At 39.5% G+C, this 10,827-nt stretch overlaps 1 pseudogene; it reads left to right on the forward strand.

Annotated features, from left to right (window-relative positions):
- The first annotated feature begins 534 nt into the window (after nucleotides 1-534).
- Nucleotides 535-2,070, forward strand: LOC121319175 (annotated as a pseudogene).
- The last annotated feature ends 8,757 nt before the right edge of the window (nucleotides 2,071-10,827 follow it).

Below are 10,827 nucleotides of genomic sequence, written 5' to 3' on the forward strand. Positions count from 1 at the left end.
GGGCACCAGCAAGAGTAAACACATAACAGTAGATGAGGAACAGCTAAATGAAATAGAAGAAAACAAAGATTGAAAAAAATAACACATAAAAAAAAAACTACTGTATAGACTGGTTAATGTACATAAAGAAAACGTATGGACATTCAGTTCATGGAAATGCGTCCAAAAAATCTCAACACCATTAAAATATATATATATATATATATATATATATATATATATATATATATATATATATATATATATATATATATATGAAAAAACACATCCTCATTAGATAAGAACAAGGTCAAAGGTCATCCATCAAACTATAACAATAGTTTTTTGGTTTTTTTTTTCCATAAACTATCATAATATTACTACTCATGTGACAGTTTAATTGACATGGAATGTCTGTTAAGATAATTCTCTTGCACAACAATTCCATACACTCCTCCCTCCCCTAGTTCAGTAAGTTGACTGTATAAAAGGTTTTCTTTCCTTCACTCAGCTCACACTTTCTCTGAGATATAAACCCTCAAAGACACAGCCTTCAGCAGTCATCATGAACAAGATCATTGTCTATGAGCACCCTGATTTCTGTGGTCTCAGCATGGAATTCACAGATGACATTCCCAACCTGGTCCAAGAAAACTTTGACAACTGCATATCATCATTGAAAGTGATTGGGCAACCCTGGGTATTATAAGAACACCTCGACTACAAGGGAATAGAGTGGGTCTACGAGGAAGGAGAGTACAGCAATGTCAGTTTTCATGATATGGTTTCTTCGCTGAGGCTAATCACAGAAGACCTGAATGACCCTGTGGCAGGCTGGCGAGTGGATAGAGGCCCAGAGACAGACTGCAATTCAAAAAATATATACTTTTATTATAAATAGATACAAAAATAAAAAGGCACAAGGGCCAAAACAAAGGGATTGAAACACAAAAAGAAAGACAAAAAAGAAAAAATTACAAAATATCAATTTCCAGGCTGGGCAATGCCTTCACTGGATTTAGAAAATTGAAAAATCACAACCAACAAAACACCAACCTGCTTTCTCAGCTCCCTCCTCCCAAATGAGAAGCAGAGGCCTCATTTTATGTCAGGTGGCTGGGTGCTGATTGATCATTAATTACCCTAATCAACTAATCAACCCCAGCCACCTGAACATAATAAACCCAGGCAGGTAGGGGAAATTAATCACATCCCTGCCAATTTAAAAAGGGCTGAGCTTTGCTCTGCCACAGACCCTAAGATAACTCTGTATGAACACCCAAACTACAAAGGAAAAGAAACAGAAATCACCTGTGAGACCAATCTGTACCATGGCTCCTTCGATGACATGGCATCCTCCCACATTGTGCAAAAAGGTGCTTGGCTTCTATATCAGCACCCAGACAGAGGAGGCAGATACATCATGGCCCGGTGTGGCGAGCCTGTTCCTGACTATGGTGTACCGTGTTTCCATGACTGTGTGTCCTACCTGCGCCCTCTGAAGCCTGGCAAGGGGACAGTAACTGTGGAGGTCCTCTTGGAGAAGAAGGAAGAGAAGGTAAAGTCTGTCATCATTGATTCTATCTGTGGTCTGAACTCAGCTGGCCATGAGCAAACCTTCTCCACATCACTCAGCAAGGAGTATGAAAGTACTATCACTGAGAACTTCAGTTTTAGTAATTCAACAACAATTAGTGCAGGGACAACTTTCTCTGTAGATGTGTTCAAAGAGAGGAACAAATTCACTTTGTCTGTTAGCAACACCTTTACAGTTGAAAAGGGAAAATCTGAATCTCACTCTGAGACAAGGAAGGTTACTATCACCCTGCCATCGACAATCCGTCCGCACACCAAGCTCTCTGTGTCTGTGATCAGGAAAGAAGTTGATGTAGAGGTGCCAGTCAAGCTGACTATAACTCGGGGCAAGCACAGTGTGATTGAATATGGTGAGTATAGGTGCCACTCAGGGCTGTCCTTGGAAACGGAGTACAAAGAAGAAAAAATATAGTTTTTTTCACAGAAAAAGGAATGATTATATGATTAATATTCCCTTGTAACTTTATACAGGATGTCTGCAGCGCTGTCTGTGATAATTACTTGAACTCAGATATAACATGCTACTGCAGCATTGTATAATGGTGGATTGATTTATTTAAATTACATTTCAGTTTAATGGTGTTTAGTTCTTTTGTTAATCATGTATCTCAATATATATAAAACTAATTGACTACTCAAACTTATTAGTACTGGTTCTGTTTTGTAAAATACTAATAATGTCACAATGATAGAAATCAATGTTTTTCAATTTAATATTTAGTATTCTGTTTTAACTATCTATATATCTACATAGTTTTTTTTTTTAAATCAAGTTTGTGAATATATAAATTGGAGTAAGAATTTGAAACACATCATTATCTACCATTCTGCATGGGAAGTAAGAAGCATATAATGATTTGTACTATTTCATTGAGAATGTATATCCATTTACAAAGTCGATTATAATATGCATTTCAAATATAACGCAAGATGCCTTACCTGTCTATTCTGCCATAACCACCTTTACCAACTGTTGAGTAAACAGAGTAACTGACAAGTTCCTGCTGATGTTTCCTTTGTTTGAAAAAATAAATAAAATTAAATCCAATGATTAAACCCAGCTTTTTCCTTTTACCATTTTAAATTTGTATGGGAAGTTTACATGTACAAAATTTACAGGTAGTGCCTTTATTCTGGAACTTTAATTACTTACTGTACATACAATACAAATGAGTGGAAAAATATTTTTCCCACTCAATCGAAAATATTGTTAATAAGCAGCTATAGCAACTACTCTTTTTTCACAAAATAAAACAAATGGACTGACGATCAATAACTTTCTACTAGTCATTTCAAAACACTCAGGTCACGTTTGTAACACTCTCAAGTACTTTCAAAACATTCAAGCTCAAAACACTTTACAGTACATTAAGTTCAAAGAATTTACGGACATGTTTACAGTTATGTTATTACATTTGTATTTCCCCAAATGTTTTTCAGCTAAAGCTAACTGAAAAATACCAAAATGAACTTGTAGCAGGGGGAGATCTGTGCTGACTCTGATTTCGTGTTCACAGGCCTGCAAGAAGAGGGCGGCAGTCGTCCAACAACCGCCTGTGAGTCATGGCAGTGACACGGGGAGGTGGGAAAGTGGGTGTGTGGACTCTCCCCCTCTCTGACTGGCTGAGAGGCGAGTCTTGGGAGATTGTTAGCCCATTAAAATAATGCTCTGCCCTTTAAACTCACCCAGAGTGCGGAAGCGCTGGTCGAGGACCGAGAACCAATCGGGGAGAAACCGAAACTGAAACTGAAACTGGGTGTGTCAGAGCGGGGAACCCTTGGGCAGACCCCGGAGTATTTTAACGGAGCAGGCTAGTTAGCCAGCAGTGTAGGACGGTGATCCGGGTCGCACGGGTAGCGGCGACTGGGATATAGCTATCAAGTGGAGCACCTTTGTAGTTTTGTTACTGATTTATTTTCCCTGTTTTTTTGTGCCTTCTGTTTGGAATTATTGTTTCAAAGCACCTGCAAGGGCACCGGTATTGTGTACTATCGCTTGGTATACCCGTGGTTCTGTTTACCATCGTCGGTAAATCAGACCACGGACCCACAGCGCCATCTGCGGGATAAAAGAAAAATAGCACCCTGAAATAAAACTGGGCACCTGTGCGGTGTTGCCAAATTCACCTGTCTGTCTCCTGTGTCAGTGAATTACCCACCACCCTTCCACAGAACTATATACACATTAAAGAAAAAATCACTGTACTACATCCAGAAACACACACGCACAACATGTGCGCACACACACACACACACACACAAACGAATACAATAAATTGGAATCTACCGCTAACAGGTTTTTATTTCATACTGATTTAAGTTATTTTGCTTCAAAAACAACAATCATTTTCGAGGGATTACAAAATGTATCACTATACAGCATGATTTGAATATGTATCATCTTTAATACAACTTTCAATGAAAAAATATGTTTAATATTAGAACAAATGACAGTTATTATTAACATACTGTAATGGCGGGTCCCGAGGTGGGCTGGTGAGATGGGCGGGGCCAGCGTGCTGACTGCTTGTTCACAGTCCGGAAAAGTAGCCCCCCCCCGCGGGGGCGTGGTCAGCGCGCTAGAGTGAACAGGAGAACTCAGCCTGTACTTTTCCATCCAGCGAGGTTACCCGCGGTCAGGCTGGGGCCCCGCCCCCTTTTTTCTAGAGTGTTCCGATCCCCAGACTGAGTAAGGTGGGCTGGGAGACTTCCATACAGATGTCACCCTGGAACCTTCCAGCAGGGACTCCCTGAGTGAGTGTAACAAACTGTATATCAGAGAAACAAAATGCCGTTTAGCTGGTCGCTTCATGGAACATCTACGAGGTATAAGAATTAATACCTCTACATCTACTGTTGCCAGACATAGCTGTAGCTAAATAAACATTTACTAAAGATATATCCAAATTGGTTTTCTCACATCCTTTCATAATTCTGAGAATAGATTGACAGCTACTCATAGATCAAGGCAGGTTTACAAACTCAGAAAAAAAAAAACGCCATAGAATTCAAAATACAGACACACATACACATGTCTCCAGACAGGGCGTGTTCTAAGTGCAGGTGCGGTGCTGGAAACAATGGTGCTGATAGGTGTGCAGGTGCAATGCAGTCCGAGTCTGTTGCTGGAGTAAAGCTACAGCTCCCCGGATTCGTATTTAGCCACCTGGCGAAGATAAAGACACTGTAATACACAAAAGAAGACTTTCAGTCATATCTTAATTGTTCTTGTTTCCTCTCGTTAACCACAACAAAGGAACTGATTACGGCATCACGTCCCTCTAAAGAACCCTCAGCTCCACCCCCTCCGATAGCTAGTTCAATCACGTCTCCTCCAATTCATGACTGAAACTTCGCTCTTAGGGCGATGACTCCTGGAACCGTGACACCCCTCCCCCCCTTCCTGAATGGCCCGCTTCTGACTGCCCCTGGAATGAGCAGCCCAACCATTCAGTAGGAGGCACACAGTTCCTGTTGTACAGTGCCCTCACAGGTCAAGAGGGACACTGTTGATTCAGATTCATTCGCTCTCTGTCACAAACCTCTTTGACAGAGGGGCTCCACCTCAAAACTTCTGAAAATGAAAGCCAAATTTTGAAAGCCCTGAAATGAAGAAAAAAGAAATAAATGTTTGCTGTGTTTGCTGTGTGTGTGTCTGTGAGAGAGTGTTATATGTTACATGGTGTTCAAGATGAAAATAGCTCAACTTTAGCTGTGGGTTGGGACCCTCGTTAGACGGTGTGTGTGTGTTCTTGAGGATGGCCAGTTTGTGATGGGTAGCTAAAATAAAAAATCATGTGTATGTTCCCCAAAGTGCCCGCCCCTGTGTATATTATCTGTACAGTACTATATATATATATATATATATATATATATATATATATATATATATATATATATATATATATATATCTGTACAGTACTGTACAGATAATATACACAGGTGCGGGCACTTTGTCACACATACCCATGATTTCTTATTTTAGCTATCCAAGTACAAGGTTGTCCTGGAAGAAAACTTGCTTCCTTCTGCTCTGACAATGTTCCCCACCTCTGAGGATTGGTTTTTCCAGCAGGTCAGTGCTCCATGCCACACAGCCAGGTCAATCAATGTGTGGATGGAGGACCACATGATCAAGACCCTGTCATGGCCAGCCCAATCTCCAGACCTGAACCCCATTGAAAACCTTTGGAATGTGATCAAGAGGAAGATAGATGGTCACAAGCCATCAAACAAAGCTGAGCTGCTTGAATGTTTTGCGCCAGGAGTGGCATAAAGTCACCCAACATCAATGTGAAAGACTAATGTAGAGCATGCGAAGACGCATGAAAGCTGTGCTTGAAAATCAGTGTTATTCCACCAAATATTGATTTCTGAAGTTAAAACATTATTATTGTGTTATTTAAAAATGAATATGAACTTATTTTCTTTGCATTATTCGAGGTCTGGCAACACTGCATCTTTTATGTTATTTTGACCAGTTGTCATTTTCTGCAAATAAATGCTCTAAATGACAATATTTTTATTTGGAATTTGGGAGAAATGTTGTCAGTAGTTTATAGAATAAAACAAAGATGTTCCTTTTACCCAAACACATACCTATAAATAGTAAAACCAGAGAAACTGATAATTTTGCAGTGGTCTCTTAATTGCTTAATTGTATAGTTAATGTAAGAATTGCTTAATTGTATAGTTAATGGGCAAATGCTGATCAGATGCGAGTGATCAAGTTGGGGTTAAAAAGGTTTTCAGTTGGTGTGTTCAGGGGAGAGAGAGAAAAGAAACTGAACAGTGGAAAGGTGTGTCGGACAAAGAAAGAGTTTTCTGTTAACGAAACAAAGGTACGGGTTCTGACAAAAGTGCTTGAATGTGATTTGGATTAGGTGATTTATGGAATTAATTTAAACAGGGGAACAGGCTTACCCTGCCCTGCATTAGATAGCACTACTATTAACCAGTTTAGTTAGCGCCTAAAGCAGGGCTAGGTTTTGTTTTGTGTTTTTGTTTGTTTGAAACATCAGTTTGCTAATAAACGTACGCCACGGTGTTTAAACAGCACTTCCATTGTATCGTGTAATAATTAAAGAGACAGGCACCTGTTTGAAAGAACAGCACAGACTCCGGCTGAAAAGGTCAGAATACATCACAATATATATATATATATATATATATATATATATATATATATATATATATATATATATATATATATATATATATATGTGAGATAGCAGGGAGGGGGTTAAAATCCTTCCCTGCTAAAAACCTTGTGAGAATGCACATTTGGGTGTTATGGGGTTTAATGGTGTAATTGTTTTATTGTTTAGTAATCCCCTGCACCTGGTGGTAATTGTAAATTAGAGCCAGGTGCAGGGTATTTAAGAGAGGCAGCCAGTCTGTTCCAGGCTACTGCTGAGAGAAGAGCCCGACTGTGTGAGTGAGCAGTCGTATTGAGGTATTGTGTAAGGGTGTTTTTGAATGTTTGTGGCAGGTAAACGGTTTAGCCGTCCTGCGTGATAGTTAGGTTCCTGTTTATGTTTAGTGAGTGCTCCAAATAGGAGCTAGGTGTTTGTTTTGTGTTTATTTCATTTTGTGTTTATTAAAAGTGCACGTGAGCGCTGTTTCAGTAGAATCCTGTGTGTTGGGTCGTGATTCAGAAGGGAGAAGAACCCGTGATAGCCTGTGTGGCAAGTAAAAAGGTGACTAGGTATATATATATATATATATATATATATATATATATATATATATATATATATATATATATATATATATATATAGTACTGTGCGAAAGTTTTAGGCAGGTGTGAAAAAATGCTGTAAAGAATGCTTTCAAAAATAAACATGTTAATAGTTTATATTTATCAATTAACAAAATGCAAAGTGAGTGAACAGAAAAATCTACATCAAATCAATATTTGGTGTGACCACCCTTTGCCTTCAAAACAGCATCAATTCTTCTAGGTACATTTGCACACAGTTTTTGAAGGAACTCGGCAGGTAGGTTGGCCCAAACATCTTGGAGAACTAACCACAGTTCTTCTGTGGATTTAGGCAGCCTCAGTTGCTTCTCTCTCTTCATGTAATCCCAGACAGACTCGATGATGTTGAGATCAGGGCTCTGTGGGGGCCATACCATCACTTCCAGGACTCCTTGTTCTTCTTTACGCTGAAGATAGTTCTTAATGACTTTCACTGTATGTTTGGGGTCGTTGCTATGCTGCAGAATAAATTTGTGGCCAATGAGATATCTCCCTGATGGTATTGCATGATGGATAAGTATGTGCCTGTACTTCTCAGCATTGAGGAGGCAATTAATTCTGACCAAATCCCCAACTCCATTTGCAGAAATGCAGTCCCAAACTTGCAAGGAACCTCCACCATGCTTCACTGTTGCCTGCAGACACTCATTCGTGTACCGCTCTCCAGTCCTTTGGCGAAAAAACTGCCATCTGCTACAGCCAAATATTTCAAATTTTGACTCATCAGTCCAGAGCACCTGCTGCCATTTTTCTGCACCCCAGTTCTTGTGTTTTCATGCATAGTTGAGTCACTTGGCCTTGTTTCCACGTCAGAGGTATGGCTTTTTGGCTGCAAGTTTTCAATGAAGGCCACTTCTGACCAGACTTCTCCAGACAGTAGATGGGTGTACCAGGGTCCCACTGTTTACTGCCAATTCTGAGCTGATGGCATTGCTGCACATCTTCCGATTGCGAAGGGAAGTAAGCATGATGTGTCTTTCATCTGCTGCAGTAAGTTTCCTTGGCCGACCACTGTGACTGTGTACTGGGGATCTGAGAGCCAGCTAATTCAATACAATCCAGTCTAATCTAACAGCACTGTACTGGCGATCTGAGAGCCAGCTAATTCAATACAGTCCAGTCTAATCTAACAGCACGGTACTGTACTGGGCATCTTGGCAGGGGGTGTGTATATATGCGACAATTGACATGCCCTTACCAAGATGGCAGCCCAACAGCAAACAGAAAAAAACGAAAAAATATTTTGACTTTTGTCATTCTTTAAACAAAAAAAAACATTCCATGTTGTATTTTTATGTATTAAAAAAACTAAAACACGCTGAATAAGTATGTTTTATTTAAAAAACAAAACAAAAAAACACCTTTTTGTTTTTCCTCTTTTCAAGCAAAATCCAATGGGACTTTATTTGATTTCATGCCAAACACACATACATCAAATATATTTTTGTCAATAAAAATATAATTCTTAAAAGTTATTAAATTTGTTTTATCTTTTCTTAATGAATATCTTCTTATAAAACTGTAAAATTATAACCCATTCAAACAGAACAAATCGACAGAAATTAATGCATTTGTCGCTCGTTACCCTTTTATTTATTTTTTTATTATTACAAAGTCCAGCCACTGTATAAAATATCGGAAATTATCATGATCGCTCCCAATTTGGAAAATTCAATAGTTTTTTTTTTTTATTTTTTTATGGCACTGCTTCAACTTCCCCTATCGACTCAGGCGAACGAAGACTCATCTGTCGCGTCCTCTGAAACAAATGCTGTCAGCCACTCTCCTCTTGTCACACTGCAAGCCAACAGCGAAGCCTGCCGCACCTGAGGAGGAAACGCAGTTCTGCCCACAGCTCGCAGGTGTCCATTCGCTACAGGAGTTGCTGGTGCGCATTGAGACAATGATTATCCTGTTGACCTAAGCCCTCCCAACCCGAGCAGCACTCGGCCAATTGTGCGCTGTCCCCTTTACGTTCCCGGCCACAGTTGGCGATGGCCTCAGAGTTTCATACATTTAAAAGATGATTATCTTCCACTTTTATACACACCATACTCCTCACTGATAAGGGGAAAAAAGTTTTTAATGAGAAAAAAAAAATTATATATTAAAAATACAAAACTGAAAGATCATAATGGAGAAGTCTCCACCCCCTGAGTTAATACTTGGTGGAAGCACCTTTGGCAGCAATTACAGCTGTGAGTCTGTTGGGATAGGTCTCCATTTTCCCCTCTATCCTGACCAATGCCCCAGTCCATGCCGGTGAGAAATATCCCCATAACATGATGCTGCCACCACCATGCTTCACAGTAGGGATGGTGTTCTTTGGATGATGTGCTGTGTTGGGTTTGCACCAAACAATGCTTTGCATTTAGGCCAAAAAGTTCAGTTTTAGTTTTGTCAGACCACAAAAATTTTTGCCACATGGCTACAGAATCTCCTGAGTGTCTTTTTGCATATTTCAAACAGGATTCAAGGTGGGCTTTCTTGAGTAACAGCTTCCTTCTTGGGTCAAAGTGTCACATGCACACTTTGACCAGTCTTGGCCATAAAAGTCTGTAGCTCTTGCAAAGTTGCCATTGGCCTCTCTGATCATTCTCCTTCTTGCTCGGTCATCCAGTTTGGAGGGACGGCCTGATCTGGGCAGGGTCTTGGTGGTGCCATACAAATTCCACTTCTTAAAAATCATCTTGATATTACAATAGGATTGCTATTACAAGGGGGGTGAACACTTATCCAATATCAGTCCAATAGTCCAATATCAATAATTTTTTTTTCACTTGGAAGTTGTGGGGTAGGAAGTTAGATAAATGAAATTCCAGGCTATAAGGGAACAAAAGGTGAACATTTTGAAAGGGGATGTAGACTTTCTATAGGCACTGAAAGTTAAGAACATAAAACTTACTTTGAAGTACATTTTGTAAACCACATAAAAAGAAACGAATAGCCCACTACATCCCTCGACTAAATCGTTTACTGTAGGTTAAAATAAGCTATTAATTTACTACGGTAGTAAAGAATAAAGTACTGTAATAACCCATGTTTTCACAAATGGAAACTTATAGAACTTTCAAGAAAAGTTTGAAAGATTGCATATGAAAGCCTTTGGAAATAATAATGTAATCAAATTCTGTCCGCGCTGTATAGCTATGCTGAATCCTGAGTATTCAATTCTATAATTGCACATTGCACATTAGCAAACGGGTTTAGATAGTTTTCTACCTGTGGAGATTCCAAGGATGCCAACAGAGAAATGCAGGGGTTCGATCTCATCCCGTGGCTCAGTCATTGCTGATACTCGCAGTTCAATTTCAGCAGGAGTACCTTACTCAAATGTCTCTACACAAATATAGAATGCTGTTTATGACACCTACTACAGCGTCTCAGAGAAGAAAAACCTTCCTGTTTCATCATCCAGATTCCAATTCTAATTCTAGTAGCAATATATTAATTGAGCATGATGTGTAATGAGTTAAAACACACAGAAAA

This window comes from Polyodon spathula, chromosome 8 (genome assembly GCF_017654505.1).
Source record: "Polyodon spathula isolate WHYD16114869_AA chromosome 8, ASM1765450v1, whole genome shotgun sequence".
Taxonomy (NCBI): domain Eukaryota; kingdom Metazoa; phylum Chordata; class Actinopteri; order Acipenseriformes; family Polyodontidae; genus Polyodon; species Polyodon spathula.